Source organism: Rhipicephalus sanguineus, chromosome 8 (genome assembly GCF_013339695.2).
Source record: "Rhipicephalus sanguineus isolate Rsan-2018 chromosome 8, BIME_Rsan_1.4, whole genome shotgun sequence".
Lineage (NCBI taxonomy): Eukaryota > Metazoa > Arthropoda > Arachnida > Ixodida > Ixodidae > Rhipicephalus > Rhipicephalus sanguineus.
Genome location: NC_051183.1, coordinates 140,579,613 through 140,593,280, shown reverse-complemented (window position 1 = coordinate 140,593,280; position 13,668 = coordinate 140,579,613). Strand labels below are relative to the sequence as shown.

At 44.0% G+C, this 13,668-nt stretch overlaps 1 non-coding gene across 1 annotated transcript; it reads left to right on the top strand.

The window, feature by feature from the left end:
- Nucleotides 1-5,701: 5,701 nt before the first annotated feature.
- Nucleotides 5,702-11,926, top strand: LOC119402367 (uncharacterized). The gene is made up of 3 exons (XR_007417071.1): nucleotides 5,702-6,416; nucleotides 8,546-8,590; nucleotides 11,870-11,926. It is a non-coding gene; the product is annotated as an uncharacterized LOC119402367 (transcript).
- The last annotated feature ends 1,742 nt before the right edge of the window (nucleotides 11,927-13,668 follow it).

Genomic DNA, 13,668 nt, shown 5'->3' with positions numbered 1-13,668 from the left:
CACTTAGTACTTCACATATGCACCGAAATACCATTCAAACCAGCAAACTTTTATTAAATAAACATTCATAGCTGAAATACATTTAAGTAGCTGCTATGCGAGCTCGGGGCCATTGAAAGCGCTGACATGAACGTATTTAAAGCAGCTATGGTTTTGCATAGATTTCAATGACCCCTCTTTGTTTTTCAAAATTCAGCCACTTGGAGCTTCAAAGAAAGTGCGCAGGGAGGCGCAGAAGAGGTGCGAGGAAGAACTCCTCAATGAAATGGGAGACACCACCTCAGATATGGTGCCTAAGAGCATGCATCAAGCTTTGCAGCACAGGCTGCAGATCCTTGAGGCAGAAATGCAGCTCCTGAAAGAGAAGGTGGTGAACAATAAAGAGCTCACCACCGACACCTCGCGCAGTAGCAACCCGCAGCAGCCTAGTGACAGCATCTGTAGGTGCACGACTCAACCCTACGAGGCACTGCAGCAGGAGGTGCAGGAACTGCGCTCCCTCAACAAGGAGCTGCAGAAAAGTTTGCTTACAAAGATTTTTTCAACTGGTAAGTGCTTTTTAGGTCATCATCATAGGCATGCGCACAGGGGGGCAGGGGGGGGGGCGGCCACCACCCCTAATCACCTAAGAGGGGGGGTGCAAAATCTTCCCCGTACATTGACCCTTCTAGTCACCTAAGAGGGGGGGGTTGCAAAATCTGCCTCATACATTGACTTAGTAAGGGGGGGGGGCACTGCGATGAACCTTTGCCCCCCCCCCACCCCCCCTGAAGAGGAACCCTGCACACGCCTATGGTCATCATATGAGCAAACATTCAGGAAAGTGGTGATGCTACCAAGAACTTCTGATTTGGAGTAATTTTTGGAGCAGCAAAATTTCCATTTTGGAACTCTTTAGAGCAGCGAAAATTCTCATCTTGGGGCACTTTGGAGCAGATAATTTTGCATCTGGGAGCAGCTAATTTCCCATCCTGGAGTGCACTAGAGAAGCAAATTGCATTAACGTTCAAGCACCTGAATAATTATTATGGGGCTCTTATGAAGAGCTAGAAAAGACGAGCAATGCAACAATGCCTTGTGGCACAAGGATTTGGGAGGAAGAGCGGGTGCGCCTGAAAAACAGGAAATGGAATGGCGGAAGAAGCAGTCATGCCGACAAGCAATCCTGGCTCCTGCCGATACCTCATGGCCTCGAGCCTGTGGCTCTAAATGGTTGGTCCATGTCAGTCGAGCAATGCATCTACCTACGCCAGCCGTATTGCGGTGAACCGACAGCACCCTTTTGTGACAAGCCTCCTGGCCACCTGACTCCTTGTTCAGTGTTAAGCACTGAGTCAATGACGCCATGGTATTGCTTCTTGGGCGCTCGCAATTTACAGCTGGTGACAATGGTGATGTGTGCCGATTGACTTTTCTTTTTATGTCGACTGTGAAGTGCATAGATAATGCCTTTTATTGTATTGTGTATAACGTAAGTGGCTGAGAACTTATAGTGTGAGCACACAACTCTAAAATTGTTTTGTGATGTGTGGTTTATTTGTCTCAGCTAATTTTGATATTCCTCACTCTTTTGGTAAACAAAATATTTGACTGATTAGATACAGTGAAACCTCGGTGATACGATCACAGCTCATACGAATTTCGGGGTGATACGAATTTTTCGTTGGTCCCGGCCAAGGCCCACTGATCTGCAGTGTAATGGAGTACGGTTATTGCGAACCGATTTTCACCCAGCGACGTTTGATACGAACGTGCGCTACCGCTCAGGTACGAAGAGGTCCTGTCCGCGCTGTCGCGGAAGACGCGCCAAGCATGTGCGAGCGCGGGAACGCAAGCGTGGGCATGCGCGCCGCACCGCCAAATCGCCAAAATCATGGTGTAAGAAAAACACTTTTCTTACGGTCAGAATAAACCTTCAGAGACGCTTCACGGCCTCCGAGATTGTGTGCGCGAATCTTTGAGGCTCTTATGTGCCTCCCTGTGCCTTCGCGTTTAGATTACAGAGGACATTAGCGCCATGCTTTTTTTTCTAACGCGTCGACGCGGGCTGCTGTCGTTATATTTTGTTTACACGTGCCTGCCTCGTGCATCAGACATCGTATGAAAGGTGGACGAGGACCGAAAGAAGGCGAGGACGGTCTTGGCGAAGGAGTCAGGCCTCACAACCTCAACATGCGCGACCGTTGAGGTCGAACTTGTGCGGGCACGGCCGTAAGTCTCCCAAAAAGTCATCCCCAACACCTCCGCGGTAACAAAATCATAACACAGGACCGTGGTTCCGTACTTTTGTGGCCTTGATCCATCGCGTCAAAGCACCTCTTTCATTATTTTCGCTGCAGTACTCCGGTGTCATGCAAAAAAGAAATTTGGGGAGGGCCACTGCTCTCGCGGGTCACAACGCACCTAGTTCATTAATTAAATATGCGCGTACGGACCGTATATTTACGAGTGCTAGTGTGATTGCCGACATCTAAAAACTTGACTGACAATCATTCAGGGTTCTTCCTGACGTTGCTGCGGCCCTCGAAAACAATAAATTAAAATCTACGCCAGCTTTCTTTTGTCGCGTGCTAATTTTCCATACTTTCTGGTGATACGAATTTCGGATGATACGAATATTTTTGGTGGTCCCGCGAGATTCGTATCACCGAGGTTTCACTGTAGTTTCAAAGACTAGCTGAGACAACATTTAAACAATGTCAGCAAAGGTTTGTAGTATAGTTGGCTTGCATATTGTTTTAGCTAATGCAGCTGATCGAACCACTGATGTGATGGCTTGTGAAATAATGCGGCTGAAACAATCTCTCGGCTTGACTGTGGCTGCATAAGCACGCATTCTGTGCTCAATAAGATGAGGAGCTACTATTTCTAGTGGAGTGAGTTGTGCACGTTAAATGCAGTGAGTGCTGAGTGTGCTCTGCTAGCATTTAGCACTCATTCATTGTTTTGCTCCTGCCCTGCACCTTTCAATGCAGCAATTTACCAATGTGTTGTACGAACAAACCACCGAGCCACTTAGCTGAGTTCCTTGCTTATTTTTTTCTTTGTGTTCTTCATATAGTCAATGTTTTCGACACATTGTTTACAGCTGCATTTTGTGGGCATATACGTTGCTTTTAATGCATATGGTGCATAAAAATGGCCTGAAAAGCTTTTAAATTGTTCCAGAAAGCAAGATTATAATCGCAAATACAATGGACGTACAGGTCAGCACAAGGCCGTCGCTGCCTGAGAAAGGCAAGTCATTCTTCTTTTGAAGTCGGTATCTTAGCAAACACCACTAGACAGAACTACAGCTGAACCCCTTTACAAGAGACACTCACCAGGGAGCAATTCTTGTCCTTTATATGAGGTGTCTCTTATGAGAACAGTACTGTGTTCTCATTTTCAGTTCAACCCCTGTTTCTGTGTAGGCACACTGGTGTCTTTTATAACCCAAGTGTCTCTTACATCATGGTCTGTTATAAAGGAGTTCAACTGTAGTTGTAATAAGAAAACATCAATGCACACCTATATTGCTTTAATATTACCATGCTTTGACTTTACTTTCTTGCGCAGCTGGTAAATCAGTGGAGCATAGCTTCTCAAAGTGGGTTCCATGTAGGGTATTTTAGGGTTCTGTGAGCAGTTTGAACAAATGTGACCCAACCCCATTTTATTCCCATTAGCACCTCATTTATTGATTTAGACCAGAAAATTTTCATTGGATTTTGCATTGAATAAAGCCGTCCCACGCCACATGTGCGCATTGGTAGTCCGCGGGTAACCGATGCGGTATTGGTACTCTGTAGTTCACATGGCGCAGTTTTTATACATGCTCGTTTTCAACTGCACTACGCTGGTATTATAATCAAAAAGTGGTACGAGCATTTAGGCTTAGCCTTTTGATCAATGTAATGGCAACCGCATGCCTTAATTTTGTTTTTGGAAAAATAGAACAGGCTTTTGTACCTTGGGCACTGCATTTACTTGAGAACACGGCTTATGGCACGCAACGTGTGAAGCTCTGTGATTGCAGGTGGAGAGATTCAGAGGGGTCGCAAATCCATGTATTATCGTGAGTTCCACATTAATAATGATGGTCTTCGAGGCTAAACACAGACCAATGCAACACTGTTATTACTGTGGTTGGGCGTATCGAGAAGCAGCGTCGCTTAAATATAAATATGTAGGGACAATGCTTTCTTTTATCTTTAAACACTCTGCTCACGACTGGTGACCGCACAGAGCTTGAATATGTGGTTTTTCTCTTCCCAGGAGCTGCACTTCCCTACAGAACATCTGTAAATGAAAGCCAAAGGCAGTCTTGTATGTATCTAATTGAGCCACGCATGATTCTGATTTGTAGTGTGTCCCACTACCCAACTTCAGTTTAACTAATGAGGCCACAAAACATTGCACTGATGAATTATGTTGCACGATTCTGCAACCTGACATCCTTTCTGTTGACAGTTTTCGAATGCTGTTGCATGTTTGTTGCTATGGGTGCAAGGTTTTAGTTATTTCTAAAATTTTAAACGTTGTCCTCACTACTTGTTGGGCACTATTCCAGGGGCCCGCAAATTCATACACCAAATGTGCAGTCATGTGGCTAACCGAACGTGGGGGTGACTAATTTCATTTGGAGGCACTTTTGTGAAAAAAGAATTTTTTCAGAAGATTCCATCTGGCTGGAGGTGTATGGCCTAATCTGAAATTTGTAATCTAAAGTGGTGGGCTAATATTACATAAATGTACCAGCTCATTTTGTGCACTTGTCACAAAAGGTTGCTGTGCTCGTGTTTCTGTCATCCTGTGTGGCACCAGTAAGCACAAAAGATTGGTTCATCATGTGCACAAGCTACAGCACCTTGCAAATTCTCACTGACTGTGCCTGCTGCCTACATTGCTGAGTGTGAGGCACTGTGGCTACAGGCATAAAACAAGACCTGTGCAGCGTTTGCTATTACCAGTGCACATTATGCATCGTAATGCATTGTGCACTGCGTCTCTGCCTCAACAGTGCTTTGTAATTTAATTTAAATGCACCATTACTCAGCGGAATACCATGTTAATGGAAGATTGATGTAGTTGAAATAATAACAAATAGATGTGTCAGTACTGTAGCATGGAGGTGAGAATGAGTGATGCTGTTTTCAAAACTTTTGATTCAGGGACCTTGTGTTCGGCGGTGAATTATTTTGATTTGGTTGCTATTTCTCCAAATTCTCCTTAAAGCGGTACTGACACAAAATTTTGCGGCCGAGACAGCCTGCGGGATTGATTGCTGTGAACATGCGTATGTCATCTGCAAAATATCAACAGCGAATATACACTCAAACCTCATTATAACAAAGTCGCATCTGCCACGAAAATAACTTCGTTATATCCGAAATTTCGTTATAAACGTTTATTTGTAACACTGTAGCTATGACAAGACTATTATTCTTTTACTTCGTTATAACCGATAATTCGTTATATCCGTGTTCGTTATAACGAGGTTTGAGCGTAGCTTGAAAGGTATTTTATGTGAATTTTGAAATTCGCGTGCGCGATCCAGCGCTATACACCACCTCGCGGCAATGACACTCTCGGAGGTGACCTGAAGTAACCCCCCTACTTCCCCTACGTCACCACTCTGTAGCCGGTACAACAAGTTATGATGACGTGATAGCCGTCATTTCTCTTTTGCCACACTTGCCGTTGCGCGGGCCCCGCGGAAGTGCATCACAGTCGAGAGTTGCACACGCTAGGTGGCGACAGTTGCACTCGGCGGCTTGTCGTTTTTGGAGCTCTCTCAAACCGAAACTGAGAGTGGTTAGTAATGAGAAGCTTGTAAATAATTATCTGTTGCGTGCTGCAGCAAACGATGTGCCGTGTTATGACTAACAGGCCCCCAGCAACACATTGCAGCAAAAAAACGCGAGGCCAAAATTTTTGTGTCAGTACTCTTAACGTCTTGTGGCAGTTAATAGCAGCAGAAGAGAATAAGTTTGTCTAAAGAGCAGTAATGTAACAGAGTCAACTAGAGGAGAAGAGGTACTCCTACTGAGACTCAAACCTTGGTCCTTTGTGTGCAAATCAAGCATTCTGTTGCTGCCATGGTGGTTGATTTGAGTAAACAGTGCTGAAAACAACCCTCAATAATACTGACACAAGCAGTGTTACTTTCTTTGGCTTCCTTTTGTGAAGCCGTTATGAGCATTGTTTTGTTATAGGTCACTCTAGTTTGATCGAAGCTGCACTTGCTGTCCTGCTCTTGCAGGATGGAGGTGACCAACAAAGAAGCATAAATATGTTCTATATTGAGCTTTTAAACAGGTGATCAAAGTTACTTGTGACTTCATGCCATGTGTCAAATTGTGCCATCTTTTCAGGCCCGAAACGTGCACCTCCGCTTGGGGCTGCGGGTGTTCTTGAACACGAAGCCCGAAATGGTGAGTGCTTTCTTGTTAGGCTTGATTTCCTGTTTGCAGTGTTGCTGAAGGCCACTTGCTGCAGGCCTTGACAATTTTAGTAAAACGCCTACTCCCATATTTACTCGCACAATCCTCTCACTCTCATTATTCTCACACCGCCCACATTGCCGCACGCCCCAAAATTGCAGCAGCAAACGTCGTCTGCTTTTTCCAGTCACTGATGATGATAGCTCACGACAGCTCAGCGGCGTTATGCATGCTATAAACACACACAGCCCTAATCCAATCCAAGCCAAGCCACGAGTGGCAACTTCGTGTTGTGGCAAGGCCTGTGTTGATGCGTCTGTTCTGTGGCTGCGTCGCCATGCTATGGGTTGAGCCTGCCATTATTGATGACAGAAACATGGACGCTGCATTCTTAGGAGTCGTCAACACGGCCACCATTGCAGAAGAGCAGTGACAAGAGACCATTGCACGAGAGATCCTCACAGGCATGCTCTGCGTGTACGTCAACATGGAACATAAAAACTGGGATCATATATTGCCGTATGTGGCCTTCGCTTATAATACCGCTCGACAAGAAACTACTGGCATGACACCGTTCAGTTTGATCCATGGTCGCGCAGTCACAACAACGTTGGACGCTATGCTGCCGCACAAATGTGACGACATTCATACAGACGCTGAAGAATTTACTCAGCCACCGGGGAAGCCAGACAGCTTGCCAACGTCTGCATCTGTCATCAGCAACATCAAAACCGAAACGGTACGACCTACGACACAAATTCGTCAGCTACACACCAGGCGACAAAGTATGGGTCTGGATTGCAATACGTCGACGCGGACTTTGTGAAAAATTGCTAAGACGATACATTGGGCCATACAGAGTCACCCGACGCTTGGACGACGTGAACTACGAGGTCGTTCCCGACAGTGATTGCAGTTCCAGTCGCCGGAAGCATTCACCCGAAGTCGTCCACGTCGTGCGGATGAAACCGTACCTATCCAGCTAACTCGTTGGTCGTGTGGGTTCCAGTGCATATGTGTGCGCTTTGCTAAGTAGAGTGCCTAGGTTGGGCATCGGAACGATGCCTCTTTCGGAGGGAGGCAAATGCCACGTGCATGCGATAAGAAAGACAACACAAATGGGTATATGCTGTGTGCAGAATATAGAAAGGACAAAAGAAGAACTCGCTGCGCGCGGTATTATAAAGACCGACCTGCTGTTCTTCTCTTGATCTGTGCGTTACGACCTCTCTTGATGTCGCGACAATACCATATTATCGCTTTTTTTTTGTAAAACACCCCTCTCCATCATAACTTCGTGAGGGAGGGGGAAGGGGGGGCTGTCCTCTCGGCATACAGGCCTGCTCTGTAGCCTTTGCTCCACTGCCAAAATGAGCTGTACTGAGTATAGAGCCTTTCTAGAATGACAAATTTTTCTGACTGTTCGTGAAGAACCTATAAAATTTGCATGTTGCATGTATGTAACGAGACATCCATCAAATAAAGGAAAACGCTCTTGATGTATTTTTCATAGCTTCAGTTTCTGTTCGCTCATTGTTGCTACTCTATCCGTGTTATAATCTGGTTGCACAGTTTGTGTGTAACATCTTGGTGGCTTAGCGTATATTGTAAAATCCCGAGCAAGTGCCCCATTCCATTTTTCAAGAGTTTTAAGATATTTACCAATGAGTGAGCAAGCACCCCCTTCCCCTCCTGCCACTTTGACAGCTTTTCGCAAGACGAGGGAAAATTACAATCGTGAATGCATGCGTATTCAATGAAGCATTGCATCGGAAGCATGGGTGTGCTCTCATTATTCTCAGCGGCTCTTCCGCCGCCATATCGAATTCTGATCTGCAACCGAGAAGGTCCAGGTCCCCCTCCCCTCCCATCTTGTCAGATTATCTCTCACTGTAGGGGGGCACTTGCTTGGAAATTTACAGCATGCTTTGTGCAACTTAGAAGAATTTATTGGGTGTTTGTGATATCCAGTTCTGCATGTTATTGTGAAGGGGCTTCTCTACGCAGCCCTTGTCTCTCATAGCCCATCGTGCTTGTGTTTGCACATTTTGTAACCTGGTAATTGCAACACTTTTGCTGTGACTGCACAAGGTGTCCTTAAAACAAACTTCTCTTTCCAGTCTCAGCATCTGCAGTGCCTAGTGCCAACCACCAAAATCACTGTGGTAAGTATTTGGTCATGCACAGTATTTGTTTGCTGTGATTACAGTTGAACCCCTCAATAATGAAAGCCCCCAAGAACGAAATTCTCACAACAGGGAAGAAATCTGACGTCACCGGCGAACATATATAGAGTTCAATGCATTTTCCGCCTCTCGAAAGTGAAGAGATTTTAAAAAGTGCTCCCACACTAATGAAAATTTCAGGTAGTGATTTGCAACATTTTATTCAACCCATGAGCTAGTTGGGAACCCACAAGTCAGAAAATTGCCGTACCGTTCATTCGACAAGTCAAGCACATACATTTCCACCTAGAAACATCAGTGCAACCACTTGTGTTTACGTTTGCTCGGATGATGATGATGATGATAGGAACAAGACCTGTTTTCTTTCTTTTTTTCTGCTGAGAAACTTTTTTTCTTGATGCATCTCTTGGAAACTACGCTTGCACATGACATTTCAAGTGAAGACACCCACACAAGTGCTGCCATGTTGACAGACATTCTGTAGATTACGTAACTGCTTGCTGGCGCGTGTCTCTCCATGTGCACGCCGGGCCCCGCGCTTTGCTTACGAGCAGTGTTTGCATCATTTGCACTTCCCTCTGTCTCCACGTCGATGACAAAGCTAGGCAAAGCTTACTAACCTGTGAGGTTAAAGCTTACTAATCTGTGAGGTTCGAGCCATCAAGCTCCATCAAAGCAACGTGAAACAGAGAAATGTTAGCGACTTCTTTAAACGTAAACGAATTTTAGTTTTGAGAAGTAATTTGTGTGCGCATTTTGCTATTTTCGCGACAACGAAAATCTCACAAGAATTTTTTTCCGACCGATTTCTTTAATGAGGGGTTCGACTGTATAGGTCTCTCAGTTATTTGTCAATTAATGTCAGTTTTAATGCTGAACTATTTAAGAACTAGGTATGCATTTATATCTACGAATAGACAAGTTATTGAAAAATTTTAACAAAAACAGCACACATAATTGGGTTTCTAAGTGAATTGATCTTCTTTAACATTTATTGACATGAATACGAAAATAAAGTACTGCAGTGCCACACCATTTTTGCGGGAAATGCCTGAACAACTCAACAGCCACTCTAAATTGCCACGTAGCAGCACAACTCCATCGAATGAATGGAGTTTTGGCGTTTCAATGGCCATTAACTGGTTGACCTTTCAAAAGCGCCCGTGTGACATGTGCATCGCATACTCCACTTTCTAACTGCCGTAGCAGCTCAGTGTGTACAGCACTGTGTTTCTGGAAGGTACTAGTTTGATTCTTGGAGACGGTAGTGACATTGATGTGGACAAAAAGTGAAAGCATTAACGTACTTAGATTTAGGTCTTGTAAAAAGAAAACACCGTGAGTTCAAGATCATTATTTCTTATTTGGGATTGCTTTGCACTGTGCAGTTGCTACAGCACCTGCATCAGAGACGTGCCAAGTGCCCGCTCCTCTGGAGGAGTCTGGCAAGTGAAATATTTGTCATCCACACAGCTAATTGTAAAAGGCACTTGAAGTGTGTTTCTGCTGCACTATGTCTTTCAAAGCAACTTGATTCAGTAACACATTTGCTCATAGCTTACACATAGGATCATAGGGCTTCAAAATTATAAGAAATTCTGTTTTATTGAACAAGATCATTTTCTGTATTTTTTTGTGTTGCTGTCTGAGGTTTTGCTAGGGGCCAGAGCTTTGCGAGATGATTGAATACGACAGGATTTGCCAGAACAAAAGCCTCTGAGGTCGGATCCACTACTTTGGAAAGCGAAAATGGAAAATTTAATTGCTTTCTTATACTACTTTTTTTACAGAATCGGGACATAAATTGTCAAATGTTGATGCATCAAATATGAGACAAGTAGAGCACGGTAAGAGTATGCATTTCGTGCATATACAACTTTTTAGTATAACAGTTCACATCCACAACCGACTGTAACTTAAAAAAAAAAGTTGACTACATGTCATGTCAGCTGCACTTGAAATTAAGGCTGCAGTTTGTTTTGAAATGGCAGTGTTTCTTATGTAGCAATATGTTTAATTATTGGTGCATAAAAATCTACAGAGGAAATGAAGTAATGGAAAAGAGATAACTGGTGGTATATACTCCACCTCAGAGGTTCCTTTTAGCACTGTGGAAACTAGGGAACTCGTTTGTCAGCAGTAGGGGTGAAAAATCTGTTGAGATGTTTATCTGCGCCTTGTCACCTGCTTGCCATCTTCATGGCATCTGCATGCAGGTTGCGGGCAACTGTAGAAAGGCAGATGGCAGTGCCGGTTTCATAAGGGGCTCACCATCCAAACTAGGTGCCTTGCGGTTCGGTTTTATTGAGTTGCCTTTGTTGTGCACTGCGTACTGATAATTGTACTTGATTAATATATGATTCCTGATGCTTTGACTGCAATGTGTTCATGACTTTTGCTATGTTTCCTTGAGCTGCTCACAAATTTTTAGTGCTTTAGGCTCAGTAGACGTGGCTGAATGACAGTTGATCCCGCTAATAAGGCAAAAGCATGTGTTGTCGTGCGAGAGCAGAGGAAGGGATGACTGATTTTACTATTTATTGCTGTCAGGGCAGCGCAAGTTCAGATTGAAGCACGCAGGCATGCCTGCATTGTCACTGCGATGTTGCTTTGTAATTACAAGTACCAGTGTTTTTAGGTGCAATAATTCAATGCATATGGCATGCATGCAAAGAGAGATTGCCTAAAGTGTACTACGAGGTCACACATGCCACACAGAAATCTCTGAAACCTGGCAATTATGAGACACTCACATATGGAAGTTGCTTCCCAAGGTTACGCTGTCACATATTGCTGCCTTGAACATTTTCTCTCTTTTTTTTTTGTTGGATAATGCTTCTAGTTCAGACATGCGTGCCACCAGCATATGGTGGTGCCCTGTGAGAGCTACATTACATACATGACACTGCATGTAGCATCTGAGCTTTTTTGCCGTGGATCACTCATTTTCTAGGCTGCTTTCTGTGTAATTGGAGTGATGATGCGAAAGAGAGAGCAAGTGATTTTTTTTATCCAACATGGCGAATTTCATGTTGTGTGCAGTGCAATTTCAGTTTACTTATCCACAGGAGTCTTGACATAAACTCTGTTTTTTGACAATATTATAAGTATGTTGCAGATCCCCTTTACGGACACCTTTAGTGGCTATATTGTACACAACCTGACAAAGAAGCATGCTGGCTGTATGTAGTGCATTAGGAATCCTCTTTTGAAAATTGCAAACTTATTTCTTATTTGGGATTGCTTTGCACTGTGCAGTTGCTACACCACCTGCATCAGAGACGTGCCAAGTTCCCGCTCCTCTGGAGGAGTCTGGCAAGTGAAATATTTGTCATCCACACAGCTAATTGTAAAAGGCACTTGAGGTGTGTTTCTGCTGCACTATGCCTTTCAAAGCAACTTGATTCAGTAACACATTTGCTCATAGCCTACACAAAGGATCACGGGGCTTCAAAATTAAAAAGAAATTCTGTTTTATTGAACTAGATCATTTTTTCTATTTTATTTTGTGTTGCTTTCTGAGGTTTTGCTAGGGGCCAGAGCTTTGTGAGATGATTGAATACAACGGGATTTGCCAGAACAAAAGCCTCTTGAGATCAGATTCGCTACCACGGCATCTCATGGCTTCCTTGCCAGGGGAAGAGCACCCTGTGGCATTATAAGAAAAAGCAGATTGCTTGTTCATTATCGTTTTAAGTACCGTGAAATTCCCAGCAAGTGCCCCAACCTGAGCAAGCGTGCCCCCTGCCCTTTAGGGGGGAAGATTTAAAATGTGTTCCAATGAGCAACACCCCCCTCCCCTCCCCTGCTCCTACAATATTTTTTTTTCAACCTGTTTGTTCTTTGCTGTGGAATTTTGCAGCGCCGGTTCCTAGGAACCCAAGTTTTGAGAGTCTTTATATACGTTCACAATTCCTTACTCTCTTACAGTGTGGTGCCTCGGAGCTGTATTCTGAGTTGTCACAATTCTCAGATCACTTCAAGAACGTCTCTCCTCCTTGTCATAACACAAAATTTCACATGAGGATTCCTTCCAGTTCTGTAAAACTGTAATTGCATGCGTATTCAATAAGGTATCTCATTATATAAAAGCACAAGTTTGCATTCTTCGCGCGTCTTCCGCCACCCTCTTGAAATTTGGTCCGCGTCTGAGCAAGGCCTCCCTCCCCCCTCCGAATCTCGTACGATTACCTTATTTACTCGATTGTAATGTAACCACAATTGTAACGTGAGGGGTGACTTTTCATCATGTCCAGTAAGAAAAAATAGGTATTACTGTGTATTTCGGTATTCGACTGTAACGCAAGGGTTGACTTGAGGTAGCAAAAATCTTGAAAAAAAGCTTGTTACATTCGAGTAAATGCGGTATCTTTCACCGTAGGGGGTAGCACTTGCTCGTGATCTTAAGGTATATCTAAGCAGCATTAAGGCTGGCATAACGTCAACTGGCTGACATCGTTGGATCTTTTATTTAAACTGACTATCTCTGTTGATGATATGCCTCCTCCGCAAGACCACCGTATGTTTATCTGATTTATGCATGTTGTGATTTGTGAATGCTCAACCAGATTTAAATATGCTTTGTTTTGTTTTTGTGTAGATGCCTTGGAGCTTGGGCAGCATGAAGAGAGCCTGGTGGACCAGGGGATCGATTTTTTGGGCGAAGAGGGTGCTGCTCAAAGTACTGTCATTGGCTCGCCGAGAGATGATGGCAAGGTAATCACCTGAAGTATGAAAGGCAATGATGTGATTGCAGCACCAGTTGTGTGAAGAACTGAAGCCTCTATCCTGCTGCATTTTGGCGAAAATCGCATAATGTGTGCCTAGTGTGTGTCAATGGCATTTGTGCATTATTTGAGAAAAAAAAAAGGTGATGAGCACTCGAAGTAATTATGAGTGGTCGTGGAAGCAGACTGGCGAGTTCAATTTTCTTGAAGTCTCTAAACCTAATAACTATGTACAGAGCAGAAAATTTTGTTGTAATGGTAATCACCTGGTAAACCACACTTGTTGCCTCCTTATACACCAATTTCACAAGGAGGCTGCCATTTTTAAAG